The sequence below is a fragment of the Prionailurus viverrinus genome, chromosome C1 (assembly GCF_022837055.1).
Source record: "Prionailurus viverrinus isolate Anna chromosome C1, UM_Priviv_1.0, whole genome shotgun sequence".
NCBI lineage: Eukaryota > Metazoa > Chordata > Mammalia > Carnivora > Felidae > Prionailurus > Prionailurus viverrinus.
This window is the reverse complement of record NC_062568.1, coordinates 45,443,896-45,462,947: the sequence shown is the minus strand read 5'-3', so window position 1 is coordinate 45,462,947 and position 19,052 is coordinate 45,443,896.

Here is a 19,052-nt window from a genome sequence, read left to right as displayed (position 1 = left end):
TGTATGGCTTTATGAAACTTTTTTAGGTTATATGTTGTATGTGTTTCTGTGCTTTTGTGTACATGGATGTGTGTGTGTCTTTTTGTACGTGTGTACATGTCTATGATCAGTACATAACATGTTTTTATTGTGGGTCACATGAAAAAATTTAAAAGCTACTTTTCTAGTAGCTTAACTAATATCCTATTGGCCTCTTTTTATCTAGCTCATTTAAGAGTTTACAGTATGCTGAATATTTAAGTGATGCTTAATTTATGTGTATATATTCCTAGAGACTATTCACTCATTCATGTATTCATTTCTCACTGAAAAATATATTTGTATTGCTTGTTAGGAGTCATTCTTGTGCTTTTCCCTGGGCTTATAATAAGTTTAGTAGATTCTTCCTCATGAAACTTATATACAGAAAGACATTAATAAAGCCATGAGACAGATAAATATTGACAAAATACAGTGAAATTAAATGGAGAAAACGCATAGGGGACTTTAGAGCACGTAACAGGGGAAACTAACTTGGGTTTACCTGTAAAAGTGATATTGGAACTGACATCTAAAAAATAATTACAGCCAAGAAGGCAAAAGAAGTGAGCTGGGAGAGTATTCCAAAAAGAAGTAAATTATTTACGACCCTGAGGTAGAGAGGAACACAGCTAATTAGAGGAACTGAGAGAAGGGCCCTCTGGCTGGAGCAAAATAAGTGAGGGAAGAAGATTGAAGATGAGGCTAAAGAGGCAAACAAGGGAGAGAAATCATTCATCCATGATCTCCTCCTAGGTTGTTTAGGTTTTTTTCACCCCTTTTATCCTAAAAGCAATGAAGAACCTGTAAAGCATTTTACTCTGGAGAGTAATATAATCAATTTTGCATTTTTGAAAAGCTTACTCTGTGGAGAATGGGTTAGAGAGGGACATGAGTGTTTGTGGACACCTAAAGTGGGAGGCTGATACCCTTGTCCAGCTAGAGATCATCCTGACTTGGGTTAGGATACTGACAGTGGGATGGAGAAAAGTGGATGGGTTGAAGGGATATTTAGGAAACAAAATGGGTATGATTTTGTGGTTTATTTAGAATGGAAGGTGAATGAGAGGGATGTGTCAAAAAGTGATTCCCTAGTTTTTAGCCTGAAGAATTGGTGTACTAATTTAGAGGAAATGAGCATGAGTTCAATTTTGGATTTGTGGAGTTTGAATTGATTTGAAACATTCAGGAGTTGGTGACAGTGATAGATGGGTTGATACTCAGGGAAATAATGTAGGCTGGGGAAAAAATGTGGATTAGAACAACCAAAAAGAAAGAATTGAGTGGGAAGAGAAGACTAAGATGAAGTTTTGGAAAAACTGAACTTTTTAAAGGCTGAGTTTAAGAAGATGAGGTAGTAAAGGAAATTTAGAAGAGCGAATCAAAAGAACGAAAAATATCCATTGGATTTAGTAATATGGAGATCATTGGTGGTCTGAGATGCATTTTGATCATAAAGTGACAGGAAGTTGAATCAGAAAATATGAATAACTTTGAATAAGTCAAGGACATTTCTGTTGGGGAGTTGGGAACACATGCATATTGTGGATGCTCAATAAATAGTGGTCAAATGGGCAAAGGAACAACTGTCCTTTTTCCACAATTTTATTCAAATGATTAACAAAATATTAAAAGAAGGAAATGACATTGAATTCTTGCAATTTATTAGTCCTTTTATTTAATCTGTCTTAATCCATCCTGTATGGTAGATGATATTGTTCTAGCTTTTCATATGAGAAATTGGTGATTCAGAGAAGCTATGTACTTGACCAAGTGCATACACATACACAGTTAAGATGTGCCATCGTGGGGGAGAGGGGAAAGTGGGGGATGGGTATTGAGGAGGGCACTTGTTGGGATGAGCACTGGGTGTTGTATGTAAGCCAGTTGGACAACAGATTATATTAAAAAAAATACAGTAAAAACTAAAAAAAAAAATGCCAGAGCAGTAGTATGAACCAAGTCTCTCTCTCAGAGTCTATTCTCTCCTAGAAAATGGCAACTTATAGCTAGAAGAAGTCCTAGGAATATACTCCTTGGAGTTAGCTTTCTCTGGCCCAGTAAACTATGCATGGAGGTTCACTTGAGATCAGAGTTTCTCAGTCATGGCTCAACAGTAATTAACCTGGAATACTTTTCCAAAAAATGGATGTCTGAGCCCCACCTTGGGAATGTCTGAGAGTGGAACCAGGGAATCACTATTTTGTTAGAAGTGTCCCAGATTATTCTAACATGCCATCAGAATTGGGAAAAATTGCTTTAGATTCTCACTAAATTATTAATTATAAAAGCCTATAGCCTAAATTATAAACAAGTTTATTATGAGGATTTCTTGTTAGTTTTTAAAAAAATTTTTTTAATGTTTATTTATTTTTGAGAGAAAGAACGTGAGTGGGGGAGGAGCAGAGAGAGAGGGAGACACAGTATCCAAAGCAGACTCCATCTAGGCTCTGAGCGATAGCTCAGAGCCCAATGCAGGGCTCGAACTCACGAACCATGAGATCATGACCTGAGCCAAAATCAGACGCTTAACTGACTGAGCCACCCAGGCACCCCTAATTTCTTGGTAGTTTTAACTCTGAGTAAGTCTGTTTCTTTGGGAAGTAGTAAAGCACACATCAGGTGGACACAAACAGCTGAATACATCAGGCAGTGAGTGTTAAGAATCAGGGTGACAAGAAAGGCTTCATTAACGTCAGTGCCTCCTTTATGGATCATCTTGATGTGGTAGGAGCATGTCTTCTGGCCCTATTTGGTATGGTGCATATTCAAGACCTGCTGATAGCTATGCTTCTTACCTGTAAAGAGAAAAGACTCAGTCCTGACAGAAATACAGGATGCAGAGTTGAGGACCTACTCCCATCAGTATGTGTGAACTCTTAGAAGGTCAAGATTGTGAGCATCTCTTTTAGATAGTGATATTCATTTCTTATTACCTGAAGAATGATAGAAGTTGGAAGTAAAATACTTTTGTGCTGTCTAACCTGAAAGTTTATGTGTTTGTATTTTCCTCATTGTTAGATAAAAGTGAAAGTAACCTAAAATAAACCCCAATCCCAAGAAAGGAAATATTTTCCATCTTAGTTCAGAATTCATTTGCCAGGAAGGAAAAATTCTCACAGGGTTATGTAGGCGAGATTAAAGATTTTCCATTTTCAGTTGCCATTCTCTCTTATACTGCTGTGCACTGCAGTGACTGCTTTGGGACTAGAAGCTACAAAGTTTTGCACTTTTCAAAAGATGAAATGTATCTGACATCATAACATAGCAACCATTGTTAAAAATGGTAACTTAAATAAATTGTCATAATTCTTCCTTACAATTTCAGCAGATTTGGGTTGTAACCCATGCTGAGCTTGGTAAGAAGATGGCATGTACATAATTCACTTTTAATAGCACAGGTATCTTTGATTTCATTCTTTCTTATCATTAGGCTCTTAATACACTGTGCATGTATCTTTTGAAGTAGCTGTTAGTCTATTGTCAAGAGAATGCTTTCTGTTCACAAGAACCAACCAAAAATAGTGCTATTTTTTCCATTATATATTGGCTTCCTCTTACTGTAAATAATGGGCTAATGAATCCTGGACTTGGGGATGGGAAACTTTAGAAAAGTCTCATTTCATAGGTTTATATTTAATTCTTCCTTGTACAAATTTCAGATTTTGAGCTCTACCATTAAACTTTATGAGGATTTAATGCATATAAAAAACAGCATTGTGTTTCAAATTAATTACTTTCAATTGGTGAAACCACATAAATACAAAACAGTTGGAGTATTCACTTAGAAATACACCTTAAAAAGTGAAAGCAAGTTGAAGAATTTCTTCAGAGTGGGAATTGTCAGTGGTAAAATAAGCAAAGAATAAAAGACATAAAAACTTAGTCCTTGTGAATGGAAATATTTGGAACTGAATTCATACCGTGTTTTTTCTCTCCAGTTTCACAGAATATAATAAGAATGCTTGAGGGAGAGTTTCCTCTTATTTATGGCAATAAACCTTATTATGTACCATGTATTCCATAGTATATATTTTTGTTAAATGATTAGATAATATCCTACCAAGATGGATTTTTTTCCTCTAAACTTTTCATCTACTGGCATTATAAAAATAATATGCCAAATATTTCCTCTTAGAGCCACATTCTTTAAGGCCTCAGGAATTTGGCCAAGTAGGAATTTCTAGTCTCATTTTTGATAGCTGTGGTTCTTGGAGTCACCTACTAGAGTGAAATGCTTGATAAGAAAGGGAAGAACTATACAGAGCTTCTGACTGGCACTTTGGTTTCTCTCATGATACACCACGATCACTACATTGTTCCTGAATTTTGAAGGTTGCCTCCTCTGGTGGCCTTGACTCTGCTATAACTGCTGTTCTCTTGACCATTGCTACTGGTGTTACTAAGGCTGCTCCACAGCCCATCTTTCCTTTTGTATCTTAAATAGATGGTGGTGTTTTCCTGCTTGGTCAGCTTCAGAATCCTGACATCTGAATAGTTAAAGATCTTTTGATATTCAAGTAGTAGGCAGATTCTTTAATTTGAATCATTGTGTATTAAATTTAGATCAAATACTTGGAGTCTTGACCAAAGTTTTATTTCAGAAATATTGCCCAGTTAAATTCTCAAAAGATTTCTCAACAGTCTTGAAATTCGGTTAAGTGCTTCTCTGTGTTGAATCTCTTCAAGTCCAGGCAACTTCTTTAGGTTTACATAGCCTTCATCATTTCATCTAATTTTCATCTGAATCCTTGTGTCTTTACTTTTCCTCTGAAAATAGCCTTCATTATTTCTTTCCTATGTTCTGCTATCCACACAGCGAGTACTATTCTCTTGTCCTGTGCAACTTACTTAGAATTCATGAGATTGAAATGTACTGGGTATCATTGTTAACTCTAGCTATAATAATAATAATAATAATAATAATTATTATTATTATTATTATTATTATTATATAATCTATAAGTATGTATATTATTATATAATATAACAATAATTAGTATTTTAAAGAGGGAGAGAGCATCCAAGCCTGGGAGAGGGACAGAGGAAGAAAGAGAGAGAGAATCTTAAATAGGCTCCATGCTTCACGGGGCTTGATCCCACAATGCTGGCATTGTGACCTGAGCCGAAATTAAGAGTCACAGCCTCAACTGACTGAGCCATCGAGGTTCCCAAGCTCTAGTTACAATTATTAATACTTTCAAGGTTCTAAGTGTGAATTGGGAAGTATGAAATATAGAGAATGCTTTCAAGGGGCAGCTCAGTATTAAATAAAATATAAAATTAAGTAACTCATAATTTACATTACTTTTCACATTCTATTTTTCAAGAGAAGTCTCAGCTAATATCAAAGAATTGATATCATAACATATTCTCTGATCATAATAAATTAGAAATCAACAAAAACATTAAAAACAGAAAATTATATCTTTCGGACTTTCGGCAAGATGGCGGCTTAGGAGGACGCTGGGCTCACCGCACGTCCTGCTGATCACTTAGATTCCATCTACACCTGCCTAAATAACCCAGAAAACAACAGAGGATTAGCAGAACGGAGTCGCCGGAGCCAAACGCAGACGAGAGGCCCGCGGAAGAGGGTAGGAAGGGCGGCGAGGCGGTGCGCGCTCCACGGACTGGCGGGAGGGAGCCGGGGCGGAGGGGCGGCTCGCCGGCCAAGCAGAGCCCCCGAGTCTGGCTGGCAAAAGCGGAGGGGCCGGGCGGACTGTGTTCCGACAGCAAGCACGACTTAGCATCTGGGAGGTCATAAGTTAACAGCTCTGCTCGGAAAGCGGGAAGGCTGGAGGACAAAGGGAGGGAGAGCTGCTGAGCCCCCTGACAACAGAGCTCAGTTTGGTGGGGAACAAAGGCGCTCGCCAGCGCCATCTCCCCCGCCCATCCCCCAGCCGAAATCCCAAAGAGAACCGGTTCCTGCCAGGGAACTTGCTCCCTCAGCGCAAACACCCAACTCTGCGCTTCTGCGGAGCCAAACCTCCCGCAGCGGATCTGACTCCCTCCCGATGCCACAGGGCCCCTCCTGAAGTGGATCACCTAAGGAGAAGCGATCTAAGCCTGCCCCTCCTGCCCCCGTGCACCTTGCCTACCCACCCCAGCTAATACGCCAGATCCCCAGCATCACAAGCCTGGCAGGGTGCAAGTAGCCCAGACGAGCCACACCACCCCACAGTGAATCCCGCCCCTAGGAGAGGGGAAGAGAAGGCACACACCAGCCTGACTGTGGCCCCAGCGGTGGGCTGGGGGCAGACATCAGGTCTGACTGCGGCCCCGCCCACCAACTCCAGTTATACACCACAGCACAGGGGAAGTGCCCTGCAGGTCCTCACCACACCAGGGACTATCCAAAATGACCAAGCGGAAGAATTCCCCTCAGAAGAATCTCCAGGAAATAACAACAGCTAATGAGCTGATCAAAAAGGATTTAAATAATATAACAGAAAGTGAATTTAGAATAATAGTCATAAAATTAATCGCTGGGCTTGAAAACAGTATACAGGACAGCAGAGAATCTCTTGCTACAGAGATCAAGGGACTAAGGAACAGTCACGAGGAGCTGAAAAACGCTTTAAACGAAATGCATAACAAAATGGAAACCACCACAGCTCGGCTTGAAGAGGCAGAGGAGAGAATAGGTGAACTAGAAGATAAAGTTATGGAAAAAGAGGAAGCTGAGAAAAAGAGAGATAAAAAAATCCAGGAGTATGAGGGGAAAATTAGAGAACTAAGTGATGCACTAAAGAGAAATAATATACGCATAATTGGTATCCCAGAGGAGGAAGAGAGAGGGAAAGGTGCTGAAGGGGTACTTGAAGAAATAATAGCTGAGAACTTCCCTGAACTGGGGAAGGAAAAAGGCATTGAAATCCAAGAGGCACAGAGAACTCCCTTCAGACGTAACTTGAATCGATCTTCTGCACGACATATCATAGTGAAACTGGCAAAATACAAGGATAAAGAGAAAATTCTGAAAGCAGCAAGGGGTAAACGTGCCCTCACATATAAAGGGAGACCTATAAGACTCGTGACTGATCTCTCTTTTGAAACTTGGCAGGCCAGAAAGAATTGGCACGAGATTTTCAGGGTGCTAGACAGAAAAAATATGCAGCCGAGAATCCTTTATCCAGCAAGTCTGTCATTTAGAATAGAAGGAGAGATAAAGGTCTTCCCGAACAAACAAAAACTGAAGGAATTTGTCACCACTAAACCAGCCCTACAAGAGATCCTAAGGGGGACCCTGTGAGACAAAGTCCCAGAGACATCACTACAAGCATAAAACATACAGACATCACAATGACTCTAAACCCGTATTTTTCTATAATAACACTGAATGTAAATGGATTAAATGCGCCAACCAAAAGACATAGGGTATCAGAATGGATAAAAAAACAAGACCCATCTATTTGCTGTCTACAAGAGACTCATTTTAGACCTGAGGACACCTTTAGATTGAGAGTGAGGGGATGGAGAACTATTTATCATGCTACTGGAAGCCAAAAAAAAGCTGGAGTAGCCATACTTATATCAGACAAACTAGACTTTAAATTAAAGGCTGTAACAAGAGATGAAGAAGGACATTATATAATAGTTACAGGGTCTATCCATCAGGAAGAGCTAACAATTATAAATGTCTATGCACCGAACACCAGAGCCCCCAAATATATAAAACAATTACTCATAAACATAAGCAACCTTATTGATAAGAATGTGGTAATTGCAGGGGACTTTAACACCCCACTTACAGAAATGGATAGATCATCTAGACACACGGTCAATAAAGAAACAAGGGCCCTGAATGACACATTGGATCAGATGGACTTGACAGATATATTTAGAACTCTGCATCCCAAAGCAACAGAATATACTTTCTTCTCGAGTGCACATGGAACATTCTCCAAGATAGATCATATACTGGGTCACAAAACAGCCCTTCATAAGTTTACAAGAATCGAAATTATACCATGCTTACTTTCAGACCACAATGCTATGAAGCTTGAAATCAACCACAGAAAAAAGTCTGGAAAACCTCCAAAAGCATGGAGGTTAAAGAACACCCTACTAACGAATGAGTGGGTCAACCAGGCAATTAGAGAAGAAATTAAAAAATATATGGAAACAAACGAAAATGAAAATACAACAATCCAAACGCTTTGGGACGCAGCGAAGGCAGTCCTGAGAGGAAAATACATTGCCATCCAGTCCTATCTCAAGAAACAAGAAAAATCCCAAATACAAACTCTAACAGCACACCTAAAGGAACTAGAGGCAGAACAGCAAAGGCAGCCTAAACCTAGCAGAAGAAGAGAAATAATAAAGATCAGAGCAGAAATAAACAATATAGAAACTAAAAAAACTGTAGAGCAGATCAACGAAACCAAGAGTTGGTTTTTTGAAAAAATAAACAAAATTGACAAACCTCTAGCCAGGCTTCTCAAAAAGAAAAGGGAGATGACCCAAATAGATAAAATCATGAATGAAAATGGAATTATTACAACCAATCCCTCAGAGATACAAGCAATTATCAGGGAATACTATGAAAAATTATATGCCAACAAACTGGACAACCTGGAAGAAATGGACAAATTCCTGAACACCCACACGCTTCCAAAACTCAATCAGGAGGAAATAGAAAGCTTGAACAGACCCATAACCAGCGAAGAAATTGAATCGGTTATCAAAAATCTCCCAACAAATAAGAGTCCAGGACCAGATGGCTTCCCAGGGGAGTTCTACCAGACGTTTAAAGCAGAGATAATACCTATCCTTCTCAAGCTATTCCAAGAAATAGAAAGGGAAGGAAAACTTCCAGACTCATTCTATGAAGCCAGTATTACTTTGATTCCTAAACCAGACAGAGACCCAGTAAAAAAAGAGAACTACAGGCCAATATCCCTGATGAATATGGATGCAAAAATTCTCAATAAGGTACTAGCAAATCGAATTCAACGGCATATAAAAAGAATTATTCACCATGATCAAGTGGGATTCATTCCTGGGATGCAGGGCTGGTTCAACATTCGCAAATCAATCAACGTGATACATCACATTAACAAAAAAAAAGAGAAGAACCATATGATCCTGTCAATCGATGCAGAAAAGGCCTTCGACAAAATCCAGCACCCTTTCTTAATAAAAACCCTTGAGAAAGTCGGGATAGAAGGAACATACTTAAAGATCATAAAAGCCATTTATGAAAAGCCCACAGCTAACATCATCCTCAACGGGGAAAAACTGAGAGCTTTTTCCCTGAGATCAGGAACACGACAAGGATGCCCACTCTCACCGCTGCTGTTTAACATAGTGCTGGAAGTTCTAGCATCAGCAATCAGACAACAAAAGGAAATCAAAGGCATCAAAATTGGCAAAGATGAAGTCAAGCTTTTGCTTTTTGCAGATGACATGATATTATACATGGAAAATCCGATAGACTCCACCAAAAGTCTGCTAGAACTGATACATGAATTCAGCAAAGTTGCAGGATACAAAATCAATGTACAGAAATCAATTGCATTCTTATACACTAACAATGAAGCAACAGAAAGACAAATAAAGAAACTGATCCCATTCACAATTGCACCAAGAAGCATAAAATACCTAGGAATAAATCTAACCAAAGATGTAAAGGATCTGTATGCTGAAAATTATAGAAAGCTTATGAAGGAAATTGAAGAAGATTTAAAGAAATGGAAAGACATTCCCTGCTCATGGATTGGAAAAATAAATATTGTCAAAATGTCAATACTACCCAAAGCTATCTACACATTCAATGCAATCCCAATCAAAATTGCACCAGCATTCTTCTCGAAACTAGAACAAGCAATCCTAAAATTCATATGGAACCACAAAAGGCCCCGAATAGCCAAAGGAATTTTGAAGAAGAAGACCAAAGCAGGAGGCATCACAATCCCAGACTTTAGCCTCTACTACAAAGCTGTCATCATCAAGACAGCATGGTATTGGCACCAAAACAGACACATAGACCAATGGAATAGAATAGAAACCCCAGAACTAGACCCACAAACGTATGGCCAACTCATCTTTGACAAAGCAGGAAAGAACATCCAATGGAAAAAAGACAGCCTCTTTAACAAATGGTGCTGGGAGAATTGGACAGCAACATGCAGAAGGTTGAAACTAGACCACTTTCTCACACCATTCACAAAAATAAACTCAAAATGGATAAAGGACCTAAATGTGAGACAGGAAACCATCAAAACCTTAGAGGAGAAAGCAGGAAAAGACCTCTCTGACCTCAGCCGTAGCAATCTCTTACTCGACACATCCCCAAAGGCAAGGGAATTAAAAGCAAAAGTGAATTACTGGGACCTTATGAAGATAAAAAGCTTCTGCACAGCAAAGGAAACAACCAACAAAACTAAAAGGCAACCAACGGAATGGGAAAAGATATTCGCAAATGACATATCAGACAAAGGGCTAGTATCCAAAATCTATAAAGAGCTCACCAAACTCCACACCCGAAAAACAAATAACCCAGTGAAGAAATGGGCAGAAAACATGAATAGACACTTCTCTAAAGAAGACATCCGGATGGCCAACAGGCACATGAAAAGATGTTCAGCGTCGCTCCTTATCAGGGAAATACAAATCAAAACCACACTCAGGTATCACCTCACGCCAGTCAGAGTGGCCAAAATGAACAAATCAGGAGACTATAGATGCTGGAGAGGATGTGGAGAAACGGGAACCCTCTTGCACTGTTGGTGGGAATGCAAATTGGTGCAGCCACTCTGGAAAGCAGTGTGGAGGTTCCTCAGAAAATTAAAAATAGACCTACCCTATGACCCAGCAATAGCACTGCTAGGAATTTATCCAAGGGATACAGGAGTACTGATGCATAGGGCCACTTGTACCCCAATGTTCATAGCAGCACTCTCAACAATAGCCAAATTATGGAAAGAGCCTAAATGTCCATCAACTGATGAATGGATAAAGAAATTGTGGTTTATATACACAATGGAATATTACGTGGCAATGAGAAAAAATGAAATATGGCCTTTTGTAGCAACGTGGATGGAACTGGAGAGTGTGATGCTAAGTGAAATAAGCCATACAGAGAAAGACAGATACCATATGGTTTCACTCTTATGTGGATCCTGAGAAACTTACCAGGAACCCATGGGTGAGGGGAAGGGAAAAAAAAAAAAAAAAAAAAAAAAAAAGAGGTTAGAGTGGGAGACAGCCAAAGCATAAGAGACTGTTAAAAACCGAGAACTGAGGGTTGATGGAGGGTGGGAGGGAGGGGAGGGTGGGTGATGGGTATTGAGGAGGGCACCTTTTGGGATGAGCACTGGGTGTTGTATGGAAACCAATTTGTCAATAAATTTCATAAAAAATAAAAAAAAATTAAAAAAAATTAAAAAAAAAAAATAAAATTATATCTTTCTGGTGAAAAAAAAAAAAAAAAAAAAAACATTAAAAACAGTATTTTTATATATCAATGAACACACTCCTAAATAGCTCTTGGAATGGTGAGGAAATCAATATTTCTAAATATTTTAATATTAATAACTAAAAAATTCATACTAATGAAACTTTTCAGTACTTAGCTAGCATTAATTGAAGGAAATTTTACAGCCTTAAATTCATTTATTAACAGCAAAATTAGTGAAGAATAAACATATGCATTTAACTTATGAAGACAGAAAAAGGAAAACAAGTATAATTAAGAAAATAGTGAAGAAAAGATAATAAACAAGAAAAGCCCAACAAAAGTATTCTTTGAAATGTTGATAAAATTAAGTTCTGACAAGATTGCCTAAAACACTGAGAAGGTATAGATTTAAAAACATAATAGAAATAATAAAGGGTACAAAGATACAGAAAAGAACAACTAGAATAACTTCCTGCAATTAAAATTGATAACATGTCTATTCCTAGAAAAATGTAAACATTCAAGAAGTGAAAAATAATTATTAAGGGAACAAATTTTTAGTGAAAATATCTTTGCAAAAAGTCACCAGGCCCAACTGATTTATAGGCTACTAATTTTTCTTCTGCTTACTTTTTAATGTGTTTATTAAATTAAATTTAAAATTATCATACAGTAAAATTGGCATTTATTTGGTATAGTTCTATAAATTTTTTGATCTGTAGATTTGAATAACTGCCAATGCAATCAGGATAGAAAAGTTTAGTCACTCATAAAAAATCCCTTCTGTTATTCTTCTATCATTATAGTTTTGTATTTTGGGGAATGCCCTGTGAATTAAATAATATAACATGAAAATTTTTAAGACTAGTTTCTTCACTTAACATAATGTCCTTGGGGTTCATCCAAGTTAATAAGTCATATTTAAATTGCTTTTAATTGCTTAGTAGAATCCCATTATATGAATGTACCAAAATTTGTTCATCCCTTCACCCTAATGGAATTGTTATAAACATTAATGTGCAGGTTTTTGTGTGAACATTTTATTTTTCTAGAGTGAAATGCCAGTTTGACATTGTGGGTTATAATGGAAGTGTATGTTTTTCTTAAGAAGTACCAAACTGTTTTCCAGAGTAGCTGTATCATTTTTCATTTTCACCAGCAACATGTTAGAGTTCAAATTGCACCACAAACTTGTCAGCATTTGATATTGCCAGTATTTTTTTTAAAGCTATTTTAATTGGTGTGTAGTGGTATTTCTTAGTGGTTTTAACTTTTATTTTCTTAATGGATTATTATGTTGAGCATCTTCTTTTGATCACACTGGTCATCTGTATATCTTCTTTTGTGAAGTGACTATTCAGTTTTTTCCTACATTTACACATGAAGTTTTTTTACTGTCAAGTATAGAGTGTTCTATATGTATTGTGAATACAAGTCCTCTGTCAGATAATGGAATTAACTGTTTTCTCCTAATCCGCAGATTGTCTTTTTATTCTCTCAACAGTGTCTTTTGTGGAGTTTTTAATTTTGATAGAGTCCAATTTATCGTTTCTTTTTCTTTATGCAGAATACTTTTGGTGTCATGTCTATTAAGCCTGCCTAACCCTAGTTTATCAAGATTTTCTCATATTTTCTTTTGTTTTAATTGAATGTATTTTGAGAGAGAGAGAGAGAGAGAGAGAGAGAGAGAGAGAGAGTGCAAGCATGCAGGGGAGAGGCAGAGAGAGAAAGAATCCCAAGCAGGTTGCACACTGTCAGCACAGAGCCCAACATGGGTCTCTAACCCACAAACTGTGAGATCATGACCTGAGCTGAAATCAAGAGTTGGACACTTAACTGACTAAGCCACCCAGGTACCACTCTCATATTTTCCTTTTCCTTTTTAAAAAAAAATATAATTTATTATCAAATTAGCTAACATACAGTGTATACAGTGTGCTCTTGGTTTTCTGGGTATATTCCCGTGGTTGATCGCTTACATGCAACACCCATTGCTCATCCGAACAAGTGACCTTCTCAATGCCCATCACCCATTTTCCCCTTTCATATTTTCTTTTAAAAGTTTTATAGTTTTTATTGTTTCCTACATTACAATTATATCTGTGGATATTTTAATATAAGGTGATAGTTTTAGGCTGAGGTTCATTTCTTTTGCATATGCATTATATAGTTTCAACATCATTTGTTTGAAAGTCAATACAAATTACCTTTGTGTCTCTGTAAAAAAGTAATACATAAAAATGTTTATATGGATATATTTCTGAGCTCTTTGTTCTCTTGGTTCTCATGATTCCTCCCACATTATTCTTGATCAAAATTGTTTTAGTCTAGTTTCTTTGACTTATGTAAATTTTATAGTCAGCTTATATACATTTATTTTAAAAGAAACTTGCTGGTATTTTGATTGGGTTTGCAGTCAATCTGTAGATCAAGTTGAAAAGAATTGACATCTTTATTACATTGAGTCTTCCAATCAATAATTCATTTAGGATTCCTTTGATTTCTTAGCATTTGTAACTTTTATACATATATGTTTTGCTAGATTTGAACTTAAATAATTCATTTTTTAGAACTCTTGTAAATGTATATGCACACACATACATATACACTTGAGTTTTTTAGTGTTGGTCTTTTATTGTGTAACCCTGTCACCTTGTTAAAACTTATTAGTTACAGTTTTGTTGTTGCTTTTGCTGTTGTTGTTGTTGTTGTTGTTGTAGATTACTTGGTATTCTCCACATAGACAATCATGCTTTTTATGAATTGGAAGATTTTTTATTTCTTCATTTCCAATCTGTGTTCTCTTAATTCCAGTCTTCTAATTCTTTTTCTTCCTTGATTGCACTGGCTAGGAATTCTAGTATGATGCTAAATTTACATTATTTTGTTGAAGGTTTTCATGTCTATGTTCATGCAGGGAATGTCTCTATACTTTGCTTGTATTATCTTTGGTATTTGATAGAATTTACCAGTAAAGCAAAATGGGTCTGGAGATTTTGGTAATGGAAGCTATTTTTTTTTACTATGAGTTTAATTACTTTAATAATTATATGACAATTCAAGTTATTTCACTGAGTGTTTTATTCTTAAGAAATTGGTTCATTTCATCTAAGATGCTGACCTTATGTTTATAAAGTTGACTTGTTATCTTTTTACTAGATGCCGAGTATGTAGTAATATCTCTTTTATTCTGGGTATTGGTAAATTGTATTATCTTTAGTTTTTCTTCATCAGTCTTGTCAGAGGTAAAAAAGGATACTAAATATATTTCATTAGTCAAAAAGAAGGCAAAGAAAAATGCAAACAAATAGGATTAGTGAACTGGTGAGAAAATAGACATATATAGAAAAAAAATGACAGCTTTAGATACAACCGTACTTTTTTTACATTAAGTCTAAATGATTTAAACATTCCAAGAAAAAGGCAAAAATAGCAAAACTAGATAGAAAAGCAAGTTCTAACCATAGGCTTGTTAAAAATCATTTTTAAGGACGTACATAAGTCGAAAGTAAATGATTATCTTCAATACAAACACTAAGCATAAGAATACTTGAGTGTCTGTACCACTATCAGATTAAGTAGACTTCAGAGCAAGGAATAAAGAGATATTTAATAATGATAATGGGAATAACCCAGTGGAAGACATTACAATCATACATATTTATGCACCAGATATTGGAAGCAAAAACCGGCAGAAGTGAAAGAAGAAATAGATACATCCATGAGTATTTCTATTTCAGTAACTGATTGCATAAGTGGATAGAAAATCAAGAAGTATATAGAGGATTTGAGAGATACTATCAGCCAACTGAACTTAATTGATATTTACAGAACTTTTTACCCACCTACAGCAGGATCCAGATTCTCTCCTGTGTACATAAAGCATTCAGTAAGATTGGTCATATGCTGAGGAGTAAAACAACTCTGAATTTAAAAATGAGTAGAATCATACAGAGTATATTCTCTTACGAATATACATTTAAATTAGAAACAAATATCAGGAAGATATCTAAAGACTCACTACTATTTGAAAATTAAATAAAATGTTACTAAACAATCCATGGTCAAAAAGATATCAGAAGCAGAAAAATAAAATTTTGAAATGAATGACAAATATAACACAACCTGTAAAAATTTGTGGAATTCATCTATAAAAGTCTTGTAAGGAAAATTATAGTTTACGTGTTTGTAGCAGTAGAGAAGAAACCTCTAAGACAATAACCAAACATTCATTTTATATAGCTAGAGTAAGAAGAGCAATTTATTTTTTTTATTTTTTTTTTTTTTTTTTTTTTTCCAACTTTTATTTATTTTTGGGACAGAGAGAGACAGAGCATGAACGGGGGAGGGGCAGAGAGAGAGGGAGACACAGAATCGGAAACGGGCTCCAGGCTCTGAGCCATCAGCCCAGAGCCTGACGCGGGGCTCGAACTCACGGGCCGCGAGATCGTGACCTGGCTGAAGTCGGACGCTTAACCGACTGCGCCACCCAGGCGCCCCAAGAAGAGCAATTTAAATATAAAATATGTAGAAGGAAGAAATTAACAAATGTAAGAGCAGAAATTCATAATATAAAAATAGTAAAACAATAGAGAGATTAATTAAAATTGCTGATTCTTTAAAATTTAATTAATATTAAACAATTATTGTTAAAAAGAGAGGAAAAGTTACTATTGGGAATAGAACATAGAGTAAATTTTTGGAATGCGTAAATCTGATACATAAAGAACTCTTGGAAATGAGAAAGCATAATGTATGAATGACCAAAAAGCAGACTAATTTATGTATATTATATTTCCATATAGTTGACTTAGGGAGTTGATGCCTTAAACATCAAAGTAAACACTGCTGAAATAGCAGATGAGAATTTTTCTAACTTGTGAAAGATAAAAATTCTCAGATTCAAGAAACACAGCAAATCCTGAACAGAATAAATGAAATTTAGAACAATATCTACAGACAACTTTTAAGACATTCCAGAAGGGCAACTGCATAATCACTATATAATATTTAGTAATTTTTTTTAACCATGAAAAAATTAGAAAACTTTAAAAAACACATTGATAATAGCTATAGATGTCTCTGATCTATGATATGTAGGAATAAATCCAACATCAAGTTTATAAGATCTTCATGGAAGAATTAGTTTGTGTAAGACTCATAAATAAATGCTGGAGAAAATGATTATTATGAAGAAATATTGATTTCATTCAAATTTGTGTATTAAGCCAATTCCTATAAAATTCTTTATAAACTGCTTTTGAAATTAATATAAAACAAAAGTATACAAAATAGCAATTAGGGAGATTTTTCTATGCTAGATATTAGTACTTAAAAAATTACAGTGAACTCAACACCATGGTGTAACACAAGTATGGTACAATTGTACCAATAGAACAGAATGGTGAGTCCAGAATATGCCATTATAAAAAGATGGTGAAAGAATGACTAACCAATGAATTTTCTAGGACATTCGATCATACATTTGATAAAATTAGATTGCTACCTTATGATATTTATAAAAATTGACTCCATTTGTAAGGTTTAAATATAAAAAGTAAATAAACTTTTATAGGAAACCAATGATTTAAGCCTCAAATTCGGGGCACAACTGGAAAAAAATTACAGGGTATATTTTAATCATGAGGAAATACTGATTTGATACCTGAAAAAAATAGTGAAAACATAAGTAAAAGAAGGCATTATGCTAAGTAAAATAAGTATGGGAAAAACCAATACTGTGTTAGGTCTCTTATACATGGAATAAAAAAACATATATTTCTATTTTTATTTATAGATCTCTATATCTATATTTTTATCTATATCTGTATATTTTAAAGCTCATAGATACAGAGAACATTTTGATGGTTGCCAGAGGTTGGGGGTAGAAGGTGTGGGAAATGGGTGAACTGTTTTTGTTTTGTTTATTATTTTACTTCAAGAAAAAATAAAATATCTTGAAACTGAGCAATGACTATGATCATAATAATGAATTTTACTAGTATTGTAAGAGTAGTACAGTAAAGCTAAACTAAAACTTAGTTGTCATTTTATACCCACCAAGTTGACAAAGATTTAAGAAACTGACAAGTAAAGATGTAGAGAAATGGAAATTCTCTTTATTACCGGTCATATTTTTAATGTTACGCTCACTCTGGAGAGGAATTCAACAATTACTGATGAAATTGAAGTTTGAAGTGTGATTATGAAGTTATATAGTCTTTGACCCAGGGATTTCCTTCATAAGTAAGTCTAGAGAAATGCTGGCATATCACACCAATAGATAGTACCTGTCAGAGGATTCACTGCCTTGCCTCTCATCATTTAAACTTGGAAACAACCTAAATGCACATCAGTAGAGATTGGGTAAATATGTAGTGGTTATATTCAGTGAAATACTACATAGAAATTAGTATGTGAATTTTAGCTGCATATATCAGTAAAGATAAATGCCTTTACTTTATCTTATTAGTATTGTATAGTAAAGTATTAGATTATTTATACTAATATAGTAAATATATACTATATAATATAGTATAATATAATATAATATAATAATATAATATAATATAGTAAATATATACTATATACTAATATACTAAATATAGTAAAGTATTAGATTATTTATACAAACCTTAAAACCTGGAAAGTACAACTGCATATTGTTTACAGGTACATGTGTATGTAATGAAAGATAAAATTAATGGCTTGGGAAGGATATGACCTGACTTTAGGAGTAGTTATTTCTGAGGAATCAAGAAAGTGAGAGAAAAGATTTGCAAAGACGTAGAGGGTAGGCTTTGATTTTTCTAGTAGCATTTATTTTTTACAAAAAAAAATTCTGGAAAAATGGGAAATGCTAAATATTTTAAAGCTGAGTGAGGAGTACAAGCTTGTTCATGATGTTATTCTTTGAAACCTTCTATATGCTTAGAATACTGTATGATCTGTTTCTTAAGAGAAAGAGTTAAAAAGCACTATTAAAGCCTTATGTATCACTCCAAAAGGAAATGATTTTGATTTTAGATGTTGCAGAATTTTTAACTAAATGTAAGATTACGTTGATGTCTTTCATTTACTTCAATTATCTCAAATGAAACATTATGCTTGAAACTAGTAAACTATATCCAAAGTAGTTTTTAAAAATTTGTCCTGTAATAGTAGAAAAATAAGAAACCTCTCTATTAGATATGGCTTTTAGCTTTAGAAAAAGTTTCATCTGAGATACCTGCTTCCTTTACTGATTCTTGGATGGAAAGCAAGAAAATAAAAGTGAAATCCTCAGTATGTTGAGCCAGTGAAAGTTGAGGGTAAGTGTACATAAAATAGTATCCAGTTTGATGGTTATGATATATAATGTATACTCTTTATTATTTACATATCTATTTGATTATATTTTCTTTGTATTCTTTAATAGTCTTTTTCCATGCTTCTAGTATATTTTCTTTTCCCTTCATCCTTTACTAGAAGGCTGTAATTTTTAAAATATGAAGCAACAAAATCTCTTGTACTTTTTAACTTTTCATTTTTATTTCTACAAGACTTGTTTATGACAATACAGTTTCTGACAGTAAATCTCTGTCATGCATATCCAAACATTGTACATAATTTAGCATTATTTCATGTTGAT